The sequence below is a fragment of the Mirounga angustirostris genome, unplaced genomic scaffold (genome assembly GCF_029215605.1).
Source record: "Mirounga angustirostris isolate CCGP_5_RB_7025 unplaced genomic scaffold, mMirAng1.0.hap1 SCAF_1, whole genome shotgun sequence".
Classification (NCBI taxonomy): Eukaryota; Metazoa; Chordata; class Mammalia; order Carnivora; family Phocidae; genus Mirounga; species Mirounga angustirostris.
The window spans coordinates 53033657-53048741 of NW_026991709.1; the positions used below are offsets into that span (position 1 = coordinate 53033657).

Sequence of the window (15085 nt, forward strand, 5' to 3'; positions counted from 1 at the left end):
CTCTCTCTCTAATAAAAAAATAAAATCTTTAAAAAAAAGAAAAAGAAATGCAAATTTTATTTGTGTTCTATTATCAGGTTTATATTAGATGACCCATACACAGATTGGTCATATAGCTTCAAATTTGTTTATACAAATGCTTGGGTCAATAATAGAGAAAATACTACTGTAGGAAAACATTTACAAAAAATGGATTACAGATGACTAAAGACCTAAAAGATAATAAGTGAAGCATAATAAAATATATATAAAGAGGAATAAAATAAAAAGTATTACATAATAGAGGTTAGGAGGGCTTCCTTAAATAAGATTCAAGTGCTTAAAATGGTTAAGTATTTTAAAATTAAAAATTTTAAGCATTTTAAAATTAAAATATTTAAATTTGTAATCATAAAAGGCTCTGTTAACAAAGTTAGAAAACAAATAACAGATTAGGAGAAAATATTTGCAATGTATGTAGCAGTAGAAGGATTAGGAATCAGAATACATATGAAGAACTCCTACAAATCAGATCACTCATAAAAATGGTAAGGGGAAAGAAATATGAATAGATCATGGAAATGGAAATAAAGAGATGCTCAACTTCTAGTAATTAGGGAAATATAACAAGATACAAATTTTTAGTTCTATTAACTAGCAAAATTTAGAAGGTTTCATACTATTCAGTTGTGGCAAGGCTGTGGAGAAATGGACAAAGCTTTTGAAGGATAATTTGATAGCATCTATCAAAATATAAAATATGCCCCTTCCTTTACCCAGCAATTAAATTTCCAGGTTTTTTTTTTTTTTAATCTAAAGTGATGTTAGTACAAGGAGGAAAGAGTCACATGTAAAGATGGGCGTATTAGGAGTCACATGTAAAGATGCAGTTTTGCTCCTAATGGTAATAAAATGGAAATATCCTAAATGTCCATCAATAGGAACATAGATACATAAACTATGATGGAACCCATACTCTGGATACCATACAGCAGTTTTTTAAAAATTAAGGATATCTTTTTATACCCATGGTTTTCAACTGAGAGCAATTTTGCCCACCAGGGGACATTTGGCAATGAACATCTGGGGACATTTTTGGTTGTCACCACTGGCAGAGGGTGGTGACAGTTACTGGCATCTAGTGAGGAGAGTCACAGATGCTGCTAAACATTCTACAATATATAGGACACCTTGCCTCCAAAGAATCATCATACAGTCCCAAATACCTACTGTGCCAAGGTTAAGAAACCTTGCTTAGGTAGAGAGAACTCCAAGTCACCATGTTAAGTGAAAAAAACAAGCCAAACAACAATACATATAGTATTATGCCACTCTGAAAATACAAAATATAGGGGCACCTGGGTGGCTCAGTCGTTAAGCCTCTGCCTTCGGCTCAGGTCATGATCCCAGGGTCCTGGGATCGAGTCCCGCATCGGGCTCCCTGCTTGGCAGGAAGCCTGCTTCTCCCTCTCCTGCTCCCCCTGCTTGTGTTCCCTCTCTCGCTGTGTCTCTGTCTGTCAAATAAATAAATAAAATCTTAAAAATATATATATATATATAAATTTAGAACTCTACACATATTTGTGTATAAATATTATTTATCGGGAAGAGTAGATATTAAAACAACAGTGTTTAACTTCTGGTCAGGGAGGAAACTAAATATAAAATAAAGGAGGCAACAATGCTTTATGTTTTTCTGTATAGTTTGAAATTTTCTCACCAAGTACATTTTAAGGTATTATCCATGTAATTAAAAGAATAAAATTAAAAATACAGGAGCAATATCCCACTCATTCTAAGAGCATTGAATAAAGTTCTCACTTTCTCTCCCGAGCTTTGGAATCTCTAACAAACCATTCCCTATTCTTGTGTTTTATAGTCTGAAAAGTGGTGATGGTGTTAACATTTGTTTCAGTAATGGTTATGATTTAAAAGTACTTTGAATTCCCTAGAATACAGCTGCTCCTACCGGCTGAATTATATTCAGCCCCAAATTCAACCGAGGTCCCAACCCCGGTTCCCTCAGAACAGGTCTTCAAAGAGGCAGTGAATTTAAAATGAGACCATTAAGGCAGTACCCTCATCCCACATGGCTGGTGTCCTTGTAAGCAGAGAAGGAAACACCAGAGATACTGCACCCAGAGGAAAAGTCCGCGAAGACAGAGAGAGAAGGCGGCCATCTGCAAGCCCAGGAGAGAGGCCTGAGAAGAAACCAAACCTGTGGATACGTGGATCTCGCACTTTCTAGCCTCCGGAACGGTGAGGAAATCGATTTCTGCTGTTGAAGCCACTCCGGTCTGTGGTATTCTGTTTGGTGGCCCTAGCAGACTAATGCTGTTGCTGTATAAGAACACAGCAAGAATAAAAGTATCTGCTGGTTCCTCTCCCATTCTCACTAAGAAAGCGAAAGGCAACAAGCAAACACAAGTTACTGAGCTGGTTTCATTTCTCAACTGAGATGACTACAGCAAGTGAAAGCAAATCCATACCTCTAGATGGCAACAGGGCTGCATTCCTGATCGCTGCCACTACGAAGTTATTGTCAAAGATCTCTGTGACAGACCCTCCTTCCATTCCCTGTGTTCCTTCTCCTCTCCCTACCAATCACCCGCTAGCATACACACCCCAGGCTGTACATCTGCGCTCACAGACGTCACACAGTCTGATGCCACAGCATACGGTAAAAACGGGAGAACTGAGATCAGACATGAATTTGAGTCAAGATGACAGGGAACTGATCACTGCTTTTCTCCCCTTTATATTTCCCATATATGAACGGCTCCTTCCTCACAGAATAAATAAGAGGAAAAGAGCAGTGGAAATCAGAGGTTACAGACCTACAGATCTGATTCTGGCATCAGATCGAAGGGCAAGAAATATACTCTAGGTTAGTTAAAAGGGAAGCCAGGTGCCACGTGGAACCCTGGAAGGCCACCCCTCCAACCAGCCTTGCCAATGAGGGGTGACTATGGAGGAATAAAATGGCAGGCTTTGACAGAGGGAGGGCCTGACATGGTACCTCACGTCCTCTGTAGCCTCGGTGTGACATGTAAGTAATCCAGAAGCTTCCTTTGTCCCAGAGGGAACAGCTGATGCTGCTGCCTAGAGAGCTCACCTGCTGGGGTAGCACAGAGAGAAAAGTGATACTGAGGAAGGGAGCCAAAGGGCCAACTATCAAGCTGGGGGTAAGTGGGAGTCATCACCAAGGGAGTCATCACCAGAGCATCAGAAATGTACAGGTGGGGGGCACCTGGGTAGCTCAGATGGTTAAGTGTCTACCTCCAGTTCAGGTCATGATCTCTGGGTCCTGGGATCGAGCCCCATGTCGGGCTCCCAGCTCAGCGGGGAGTCTGCTTCTCCCTCTCCCTCTGCCTCTCCCCCTGCTCATGCTCTCTTTCTGTATCTCTCTTGTCTCAAATGAATAAATAAAATCTTAAAAAAAAAAAAAAAAAAGGAAATGTGCAGGTGGGGAGGGGAGAAATGCTAGGAACAGCCTAACCATTTAGAGCCCACTGCACTACTATGCTGAGAAAACAGTAGCAGACAAGTTAATGACAGAGGCAGCGAGGAAGACGTCTCTGCCCACACACAAGCAGAACGAGACACCTTCCCCCAGAGGCCTGGCTGGACCAGAGCTTCCTCCCGCCCCCAGTCCACTACTTCCCACCCATCGCAGCAAGTAGGACTTAGTCTCCTCCTGCACCGACCTGCCTTCCTGGGAAGGAAGAGATGGACGTGGTACCACCTGAAAGGAAAGAAACAGCCCTGACAGTGAGGTTGAGCTTTGAACAGATGGAATATTTATCTAAAAAAGGCTGTTATAGCCAGAAGAGACTTAATTATCGCTAATGATCAAGTTTAAGTTTTCACCTCACTAGCAAAAGGGGGTCATGGTGCCTGATAAAATCAGTTAGAGAAAAATCTCAAAGCTTCTCTTATTCCCCTCGTGAGTTGAGCTGCATGTTTCTACTTTCCCTTCTCACGTTTTAGACAATTTTTAATAAATAAAGCATAAATGTGAAGGACCCCCTGGCAGCCGACTGAAGAGACCACTTTATAAAATGGTGGATGCGTGCAGCACCCTGGCAGCAGGCACGTGGCCAAGGGTTACGATGCGTGTGTGAGCTGCAGGCCCACAGAGTCATCCCCCTGCACAGGCTGAGGGTGGAGGGATTCTGGCAGGGAACGAAAGAAAAGGAAAGACCTGGGCATCCACATCCCAAGAGGAGCCCCTGAACCTTAGCTTCTAGACCACCACTGACAGACATTAGTTTGTTGTTTTGGCTGCTTTATCAAGAGAAGTGCGAAGAATGTAAAAAAGAGGACACAAGAAAGGTTTCCCCCCTTCCTTATAAAAATAACTACGTATTTGCAAGGCACCCTTCGATATTCCAAGGGTTAACTGGGCATCTTGCTTGATTTGCATGCTCCTAACTTCCATTTGAATATATCATTATTGCTGTAAGTAGATGCAGACGCTTAAATTAATTTTATTGTTAATGCCTCAAGGCATTTCTAGGAAAAGTGCACAAAGCTTTTAAAAATCCAATAAATTACACAGAACCCTAATTTTAAACTTTGCGTTATACCTTCAACTCAGGAAGGACATAAAGTGTTCTTAAATTTAGATCTTGCTTTTATCACCAATTCAGTAAGTATTTGACTTACTAAAGTGGACAAGACACACTCTTGGTATGTTATTTATGTGCTAACAATCCCTCATTAGTTGGAAAAATAATTACATATTGACAAAATTGATAAGAAGCTTATAAACTATCTTATCAATCTGCAAATAATGATAACTTGTAGGCTATTATGTTCAGCAAACACCAATAGAAATGAAACTTTCTTTGGAACCATTCTATAAAAATGTCTATTCACCCACTCTACCCTCTAGACACAGACTCCCTGACTGCAACTGTCAGCAGAAATTTCCTCAATTCAGTTAATTATGCCCAATAACATTTGGGGGAGATTAAATAAGTATTTCATAAAGATAAACAAAAATGGAGAATGACTAAACATACACTATAAATTATAGAAGAATAATTGTATACAGCTTAAAATTCAATTTATTCACTTGTAATCCACATGAGACCGGCCTTCCTTTCTCTCCTCTCAAATGTGCCCTGGGGTCAGGCTTGATACGTCCCATCTCCACACACAAACGTAACTCCATATATAAATAATGTCATTTTTACTGAAGTGTCCATGTGGAAATGAAAGAAAGTGTTCTGCCCTGTAAAACATAAGAAATGCTCTTCTTTAACCTGCTTTTATATCACTCTCAGCTTCCTCTCCTATCAAAGTGCCTGGAACTCTTCTCTGCATCTGCGAACCCCTCTCAGCTCACAGAACTCTCTCCCCCAAGATATCAATCTGCTTTCTTTAAACTGGACATTTTGGTTCCTCCTTAACTTCCCCAGTTTGTATCCTTACCCATCATCCACCTCAACAAAATAAAGGTCCTCCTAAAGGGTGTACGCTCATTAGAACTCGAGAGAGGTATTAAAAAATAAAGACATACCAGAAATTTTAAGAGTGAATTTGAGCATTTATCACTTCCAACAGGGCAGTGCCAAACGGGAAGTGGTTCAGGGACAGAATTATACAGAGACAGAGAAAGTGCAGAAGCAAAGAAAGGAAATCCTTTGATTGGCTGTAGCTTAAAGCCTAGTTAGCAGTTTGTGATTGGTTCTCCTTAGCATTTTTTGTAACTTTGAGTCATTTGCAGATTTAGATTTTGGCTTGCTGACCTAGGCCAGTAGGCATTAGAGCCAAATCAGTCCAATGGGCTCTTTGTTAAATTAATTTCACAGGAGCTTTTGAATAACAAATGCTTTGTGACTGATACTAAAGCTTAAGATTCTCTCTTCCTCAAGCACACTCAACTTTGCACTCCCTCAGCTATAGAACAAGCAGCCAGGTCCTGGGTTGAGCATCCAGCTGTTCCTCCTGGGGAATCCGGGAAGCCAGAGGAAATGACACAACACTACTCTGCTTTGGCTTCTGGTCCCTGGTAGTCATCAAATTCTCTTTATCTGCAGACCCTGTCTGCATTTAATACTGATGATACCTTCCACCACAAATATCTAGTGGAATGGTCCCTTTTTTCTATCAATGCCAATACAATTCAAAAGAAATTTTTAGTCTCTTTATTACAGATGGCAAAATTCATCATTTCAACATGGTCTCCTCCGACTGCATCTCTGTGACTTCGCTTTCTTCCCAAACACTGCAAAATCCTGACTGCAAGTGTTTATTACCTGAGAAAATTTCTCTCAGCTCTGCATAATCTCCTCTGTGAGCCTCTGTTTTGTTTTGTTTTGTTTTTTTCCTTTTTTGCTGTATTACATCCCTTATCCACTGTAAGCCGTATCAGTGGAAGGATTTTTATCACACTCTTGCTATAGTAGAATTTTCAGGTTGCATTCACACAGAAAGAAGTTCCTCTCCTTGATCGGTTAAGATCTCTGTGAAATATTCTATTTGTCCGCATGAACTAATCCCTGAAAGAATCACTAGAGGATTTCTCTTTTGCTATTTCATCCCACTTGTGGGATGCTGAGGCCAGAGTCACCAATATTCTTGGGCCGAGTCAGGGTGGGGGGGTGCCTCCCCCTAGCGGTCCACATCAGTCATCCCAAATAGCCCAAGTTGCCTCAATTTGGTACAAAGCAAATACACACAGAAGAACTGAAACCATGGAGATAAATACTGATATTTATCACTCCTAATATAAAATCAGAGAGAGCTACTAGGCTAATTACCTTCTAATTATTGCTCTAAAACTAATGGGCGTGGGCGAAAGATCCTCCAAGCTGAGTGTTTCACTAAAAACTAACAGTTTCAGAAGACTTCTTATCACTTTGGAAGTTTGTTACTGACATTTATGCCAGGATTCCCAGCAGCGGTGTACCCCTGAGCTTCTTGGAACCACGATCTTAGACACTCTTTAAAACTGACCATCCTATACTGCAGGAACCAAACAAAAACAGGCTACTCTTAAGAAGTTCATTCAAATTTTCAGTGCTTTAAGCCCTGCCCCAGAGTCAGCCTCAATTAGTTGTGTTTCTGAATACCATTCCATTTCTCCAACTCCCAGCTGTTTTTCACTGCCTAGTTTTCCATTAACAACCTTCAATCATTCAACATTGAGGGCTTTTACAAAGTACTTGAAGTTTTACATAACTGTCAGAAGCAAATGAATTTTTTTTAAAGAACATGCTTCGTAAATGCCCTTAAACTATTTCATCTACAAACATGGCTCAATTGAAGATGTTTCAATAGATACAGAATCTCAGTTGTTCCTGCTTTGGTGACTTTAAGCTCTTGGGCCACATAGTTTTCCTCATCAAAGAGCTTGCCTGCCAAAACAGTTCGATCCTGGTTCTCCCCTCCCCTGCCCAGGATAGAATCCTTAAGTAGCAAAGGAGCATTCTATTTTCATAGCTACAAATATCTGCTTAAGCCAAATACAGGAGCATACAATGCAGAGCTGGTGGTAAAGCTGGAAAATTATGTACAGGTGAACACAGCTCTTTGTCCCAAATCCTTTTTGTCAGTGTCAGTGTCAGCTGTGACCGTGGAAGGGTCATTAAAGTGCATGGCGGCTACTAGTCTTGATGGCAGACGTCTCAGAACAGAAGTAACATATTTTACTCATCCGCCCAGAAGTTCTTCTCTTCAGAAATCTAAAGAGAGCACTTTCATGAATAAAAATGTATTCTGAAACTTTTGTTTCTTTCCCAAGGGGCAAGCACACCTAGCCCAAAGAGGACAAAGGAATATATACCTGCAGATTTGTATTCAAGTTTCTACAGCTAAATGGAATCCTGTTGGAACCTGAAGAAATCAAGTAGTGAATATTAAAGAATATCTTCTGCTTTGTTTTTTTTTTTTAAAGATTTTATTTATTTATTTGACAGAGACACAGCGAGAGAGGGAACACAAGCAGGGGGAGTGGGAGAGGGAGAAGCAGGCTTCCCACTGAGCAGGGAGCCCAATGCGGGGCTCGATCCCAGGACCCCAGGATCATGACCTGAGCCGAAGGCAGACGCTTAATGACTGAGCCACCCAGGTGCCCCGCTTCTGCTTTGTTTTTATTGTTCTATGTTTTATAAGTCATTAGCATTTGATGAGTTTAGTTAATAATATACGCTAATTTTTGCACAGTCTGATCACACAAGCTTTAATGAAACTGTAAGTCAAGGCAGATATTATCAGCCTTGTAGAGCACATTGTTTCCATCTGTCTTCAGGTCATTTCAGCACAATATGGCAGGTGCAATCACAGTAAACAGTCCCGGATGGAAAAGAGAAACAGGGACGTGTTTCTCATTAATAGGAAAAATATCTTCTTTCTCCCTTCTTCAGACTACATAAAAATGTTTTATCTCTACTTTCATAGCATTTATTACTTATAAAAAAAATAAAAAAACATTTATTACTTATTTATGGAAGCAGTACCATCATATAAGATTTAGAAAATAGAGAAAATATTTTTTAAAAAAGAAAACTATCTATGATCCTGGTACTAAAATAACCAAGATCTCTGAAGCTAGACAGAGCTGGGTTGAAATCCTGACTGTCATGAGTCGATGTGTGACTTTAGGCAAACTGCGGACTTTTCTGTCTTAATTTTACTCATATGCAAAATGAAGTTACTAACCAATGTTTAGGTATAATTCTCAAGTGAAGAATCAAAGCCTGATTCTCCTCTGTGTTAAAACCAGTTGGCCTGCATATGCATGCACTGGCACCATAACATAATATAATGAGTCTTAGGAGAAAATGGATATCCTAGCACAAACATTTTATTGCTGCCATTTACCCAATCCCTGAAATCATAAGTGAAGGCTGTTAGCTCAACAAGTGATACAATCTTTAACCCTTGAAATGTCAGGGTAGCTGACTGGAGAAGAGCAACAAAAGCAGAAGAATGGCAAAGGCAAATTCTAGAAACTGTGGGCTCCAATCATGCTGAGTCTTTTAGTTCTGCATTGGGGAAAATGGCTCCTCTCCAGTTCCTCAGGGAAAAATCACCGTGACTGGAACTCAAGCTCGAACAAAAAGACTACTCCATATTACTGAGGCAAAAATGTTTTTTCTTATGGGAGCCTGAAGGTGTTAAGGAACAGACAACCTAAAAGCTACAGAGGGGACCAATCACTGGTAGGGATTTTGACGTCCACACATACTTGGCCAGTTTATACTTTAAGAACCAGGCCCAACAACAGCAGTTATCGCATCTCCTCCGAAAAAAAAAATTCTTAAAATCAGTTACATTCACTACATGTACATACTTAATTTCTTCCAGTACACAATTTACATGTCTCCAAATTGCTGACCTATGACTTACAACTTCTAAAATGATCTCCTGAAACTAGTCATCCAGGGAATCAGTCCTTGACTGTGGAATTTTCTAAGTTTCCCCAAATAATCTCACTGGGCTCCTGTGAAGATTAAATATAAGACCCTCAAAGTGCTCAGTGCTTTGCCTTATCCCATTCATTTGTTTGTCTATACAAACTAAAATTCTATTGTATATGCAGCTGGTTTTCTGGGTTTGTTGTTATTGTTGTTGCTGTTATGTGTTTTCTTTTTTTTTTTTTTTAAGATTTTATTTATTTATTTGACAGAGAGAGACACAGCGAGAGAGGGAACACAAGCAGGGGGAGTGGGAGAGGGAGAAGCAGGCTTCCCGCCGAGCAGGGAGCCCGACGCGGGGCTCGATCCCAGGACCCTGGGATCATGACCTGAGCCAAAGGCAGACGCTTAACCGACTGAGCCACCCAGGCGCCCCAACTGTTATGTGTTTTCTCTTACATTAGAAAAAATGTCCTGTGCTTTTAAAACTTCTTCAAAAATATTTTTAAATTCTACCTAATAGTCCGTCAATGGAAAGGGTCACAGTTTTTCTAACAATATACTTATTGTTGGAGACTTTGGTAGTTCCCAATTTTTTATATAAGTAATACTGCAGTGAACATTCATTTAAAGAAGTCTTTATCTGCAAATTTATTGCTATATGTCTGGTTATTTCTTTCAATTTCTACTTTAATACAATCGACTTACAAGATTTTCTAAAAACCACACAAAGCCAAAGAAAACCAAAATGCAAAAAGATGTAATATATTCTTTGGAAAGTTGTATGACTTGTTTTCTATTCACTCGATAAATTTCCAACTGAAAAGAAAAACAACAATCTAAAAATTTAATTTCATTTTGTGGAGTAAAAATATGCTCAATTTAATAAGATTTTTGTTCAAACAAGATAATAACTTTATATGCCACTAATTTAAACCAGAACATACTTTATGCAGCAAAACACTGCAACTGCTATTTTTCTCTTGCATCATAGAAAATCAGATCTTCTGTCAAGTCATTCAGAGAAAGGGTGAGGTCAATGTAGTCATCTGCATAAGACTGTGTGTTTATTTTCTTATGGCATTTGTGATATCATGCTAGTTGACAGCAGATTAAAAGCTAACCCCATAAAGTCCACAGCCACAAGCCTACGTTAGCAAGCAGGCTCCAGAATCCATCCATAACCATGCTTCTACTTACCCAGAGGTCCTCCTGTTGATCTAGATCTAGATATAACAGAAATTTATGATCCTCTTCCTATCTGGTATTCAGTCACAGCCCTAGACTAACAAGAAAAGGAAAGGACTAATTGGTAGGCATTACTTAGAAGAAAATGTTTTAAAATCTTGTCAGAATTTAAATTATGTATTCTTGAATAATACTAATACCAAAGTCCATAACACAACTATGAAAATAATCATCAACCACTTTTCCAGAGAGAATATTAATTTATATTACATGTAACCTAAAGAATACTAATTTAATTTAAATGCTTATGAATAGTTTTGTGAAAGAATTCTGTTAAGAAGAAGGAAAAATTGAAAATGGGAAGAGAAAAGATAATAATGCTGATGTCTTTTTATTAGTCTGTGCTAAAATACAATTATAATAATGGACTATTGTGAATCTAAGAAAACAACTAAATATAATCTCTATATAAAACAGCTTATTTTCTTCCTAGCTGTGTGAAGACAAAGGCACCTCTAGTAACCTCAAAGAGGTTTTAAATTTGGTCATAAATGAGCACTTTACAGAATTTTCTAGTGAATTACATTTGGCAATTGCCAAAATGGAATAGCACACTCAAAAAATTATGTATTAGAATATATTAATTTTCCATTTAATATTTATTAAGAACCTACTATGTGTGCCTAACAATATGCCTGACATTAAGGCCCCAGGGAGCTTAATATATATTGTGAAAGTAAATTATTTCACCAGTATGATAATCATAAACTCGAGCATTGTAGCCTGGTAAGATACATCTGTCTCATCAGACCAATTTTAAAGTTTTTCAGAAGACTTTAAATAAACATTCTCCAATAATTTACTAAGAAAACCTATTCGGATAATGGGTTTTGACTGGTTATGTTTGGAAGATCTAATTGCAGAGCACCAGAGAGAAAACTTCCAACTATTTCAAGGTTTTTGCCACGATTAGAGTCAAGAAGAGTTTGAAAAAGACAAATATAAAACAAAAAGCACACAAAAAAAAGGCATTCTTTGTTCCATTTAAAAAAAAAAAATCTGAAGTCATCTGTAATTTGGAAGGTCTGAGGTTGAGTTTGTTTGGGGAATACAAAGCAGCTTAAGCAAATGAGGACTGCTGAACCTGGTTTGTGGTAGTACATCATCCGAGCACAGTGCAGTAAACAGAAGATAAAAAAAGATGTGGTCCTTACTCTTAAAAAAGCTTTCAATCTATCAAGACACAGAAGTTTCAGAAGTTTAGAAAAAGGGGAAAAGTTGAGGAAAAGTAGCCAAAAAAGGTTCATTCAACTTTAAAGGTGAAGAGATGAAAAAGAATAGGTGAGGCATGAGAGATACTTCAAGGTGACGATGAACAAGGCAAGTGCAGGGAGGTAAGGGGGGCAATCTGATATGATGGAGGTGTGAGGGGCTGAGGCCAGCATGCTAAATCCCACAATTAGAAAGGCGGACATAAAAAAAAAAAAAAAAAAAAGGCAGACATCATCAAGAGAGGAGGCAGAAAGAGCAGTAGAGGGCTTACAGAATGTTGCAGGGTGGATATATGTGTAAACTGGGACTTGAGGGCCCACCCTCACATATCAGCATGTGAATGAGACCCACAGTGGTGTTTTGAGGCACAATACTCAAGCTTCTACTTCTATTTAATAGTTTTTCCACAAATATTTGTTGAGCCACCTAATTTTTTATTAAATATTCTTTGGGGTTCCTGGCCCCAATTCCAACATGTCAGGGGGAGCTTTCCCCACACCCACAAACAGTCTCAGATACCAGCAAGGTATCCATAACTTAACCCGGTTCTGATGCTAGTCACCTGGAAATAGCATCAGATTTCATGGGTGAAGGGCTCAGTCCTACGAGACTGGCCCCCACGACCCTCCTTCAGATGGCAAACACAAGCCAAGCTTATTACTATAAATCAGAAGTTCCCACAACCCCTCCCTGGGTTCAACTAATTTGCTAGAATGGCTCATAGAACTCAAAAAAAACATTTTACTTAGTAGATCACTGGTTTATTATAAAAGGATGTAACTCAAGAACTAGCCAGGTATCAGATATGCATATAGGGAGATATGAGAAAAAGGCATGGAGCTGCAAAGCCTTCTCCAGACATGCCACTCTCCCTGAATCTCCACATGTTCACCAACCTGGAAGCTCTCCAAACCCTATCCTTTTGGATTTTCGTGGATGCTTCATTACAGTGATTACATCACTGGCCACTGGCAATTGGCTCAACTTCCAGGCCCTCTCCCTTTCCCAGAGGTCTGGGGCTAGAACCAAAAGTTCCAATCCTCTAATCACATTATTCATTGTCCTGGGATCCAAAAGTCACCTCATTAATATTAAAGAAACACCTCTGTCACTCTCAACACTGAGGAAATGCCAAGGGTTTGGGGACCTGTGAGTCAGGAACTGTGGATGAAGACCAAATATATAGGAGAAATATGTTTTGGTCATCTGGATGGTCACATACACGTTTTCCTTATAAATCACAACACTGCAAATACTTATAGGATAGGGTTTATAACCAAATAAACAAGTCCAATATTTTTCTTCTGGCGGCTAGCCCCACACCATCATCCTGAAATGTCCAGGAATCCTCTAAAACATTTACAGGGATTTAAGACCAACAGTTTGTACCTCTTATCTCAGTGGACAGAGTTCAGATGTTTCCCTTGAAGCTGGCCGACGTCCCGACCCCTAGGGGAAACCTGTTGCTCCTGTCTCAGGGCCTGCACACTGTCCATATTGTCAAAATGTCAGGCTTCAGCACACAGCTGAAATCTAGACTTTCCTGTGATATCCCCATTTCATGACTCTGGCCTTAACTGCATGAATAAAACTGATGCAGGGAGAAGACTGGCCCTCCCCACCCAGGGCTGCACACAGAAAAGGGTGTCCAAACTGGACTAGAGTTTTTAGGGTCACAGGAACAAGCCTGACAGCTACATGGTGGGATTGGGACAGATTTTATGGACTGTCAATTCATAAACTCCAACTCACCTTCTGCCTCGGAACTCTGGATGAGGCACGGGGCAGTCCCCTCCCCAACTGTTATCTGTACCAATCTTGTGACTTCTATTAAAAGACTTGTTGACTTCCTTGAACCCAGGACTTGTTCACAATCACCCTTGTCTATTCCAACAGCATCAGTAATATTTCATCTCAGAGATAAGAGGTTGCAGAGTTTGATCTCTCAACTCTACCTCTTCAGAACAACCAAAGGGACCTGAACTCATGCAAATTTGCCCGCATTTTTCCAAATGCCCTTCAGTTGCCACATTTCAATAGCTCCATTAAAAAAATGTAAATCCCGGGCGCCTGGGTGGCTCAGTCGTTAAGCGTCTGCCTTCGGCTCAGGTCATGATCCCAGGGTCCTGGGATCGAGTCCCACATTGGGTTCCCTCCTTGGCGGGAAGCCTGCTCTCCCTCTCCCACTCCCGCTGCTTGTGTTCCTGCTCTCGCTATCTCTGTCTCTGTCAAATAAATAAATAAAATCTTTAAAAAAAAATGTAAATCCCACTTTACCAGATACTTGTCATAGTTAGGAAAAGACAAATATTTTGATTGGTAGCTAGAGACAGAGAGAGAAGAGAGAGAAAGAGCAGACACAGAGACTACTGAAGTCTTAGGTTGTTATTACACTGATTCTTTTCTATCACGTTAACAGTGCTTCAACAAATACAATTTAAAGTTAAATGCAACTAATTTGGTGACTATAAAAAGAGTCTACAATTGATTGGGGCAATAGCATGTTGAATAAAAACATTTATTGTCGTTTCATAAAAACTGGCATTTACCACTCAAGTGTTCCCAAATGGATGCTGAATAGATCTGACATATTTTTAAGGTAATTTACTCCTCAGGCTTAATATGTAGATGTTTTCAATTATGATAAAGCATTACAAAATATTAAGTGCTTGTTGGCTAATCTTTTCGGGACAGTGACAAATGAAATATGATGCAAATATGTCTTCCCAAATTAGAACAAAAATAAAGGATGCAATTCAAAGAGTGAGAGGAAATTGGCATATCTTAATGTTTTAAACAGAATCCTAATATTTTCTGCTCAAAATCTAAAATTATGATAAAAACAGAAATTTAGAATGGAGTATTCAACTATCAATCTAGGTGAGTATAAAAGTCTACAAATCACCAAAGATTTTACCTATATCTAAACATCTAAACTTAATATTAAAGTAGGAAGTGATTTAATACTGAGAAAGGGACAGGAACGGTTAGGCTGCTTGAGCCCCTCAGGACAAACTGAATACAGCTGTGCAAAAAGTGTCTCAAATGTTTCCAGTTTCCAGGCCACTTAATATAACATTCTGGTGTATTGTTTGCTTTTTGATAGCAAACAAGATAGACTGATTGATTGAGTCACTCACAGGTATTCATTCCTTCAACAAATATTTATTGAAGGATCATCATGTCAGACACTAGGATAAAGGATTCTCTCACATCACTTAACTGAAATTCAACAAGTATTCTCATGTTATAATGAGGATTAAATGAGTTAATATTTG

At 39.3% G+C, this 15085-nt stretch overlaps 1 long non-coding RNA gene across 1 annotated transcript in view; it reads right to left on the bottom strand.

Moving 5' to 3' along the window:
• The window catches only part of LOC123863354 (uncharacterized), a 334785-nt gene that overhangs the window by 241981 nt on the left and 77719 nt on the right, over positions 1-15085 (bottom strand). Inside the window, exon 4 of the long non-coding RNA XR_010406625.1 lies at positions 10548-10632. This is a non-coding gene — a long non-coding RNA (uncharacterized LOC123863354). The remainder of the gene's footprint in view (positions 1-10547; positions 10633-15085) is intronic.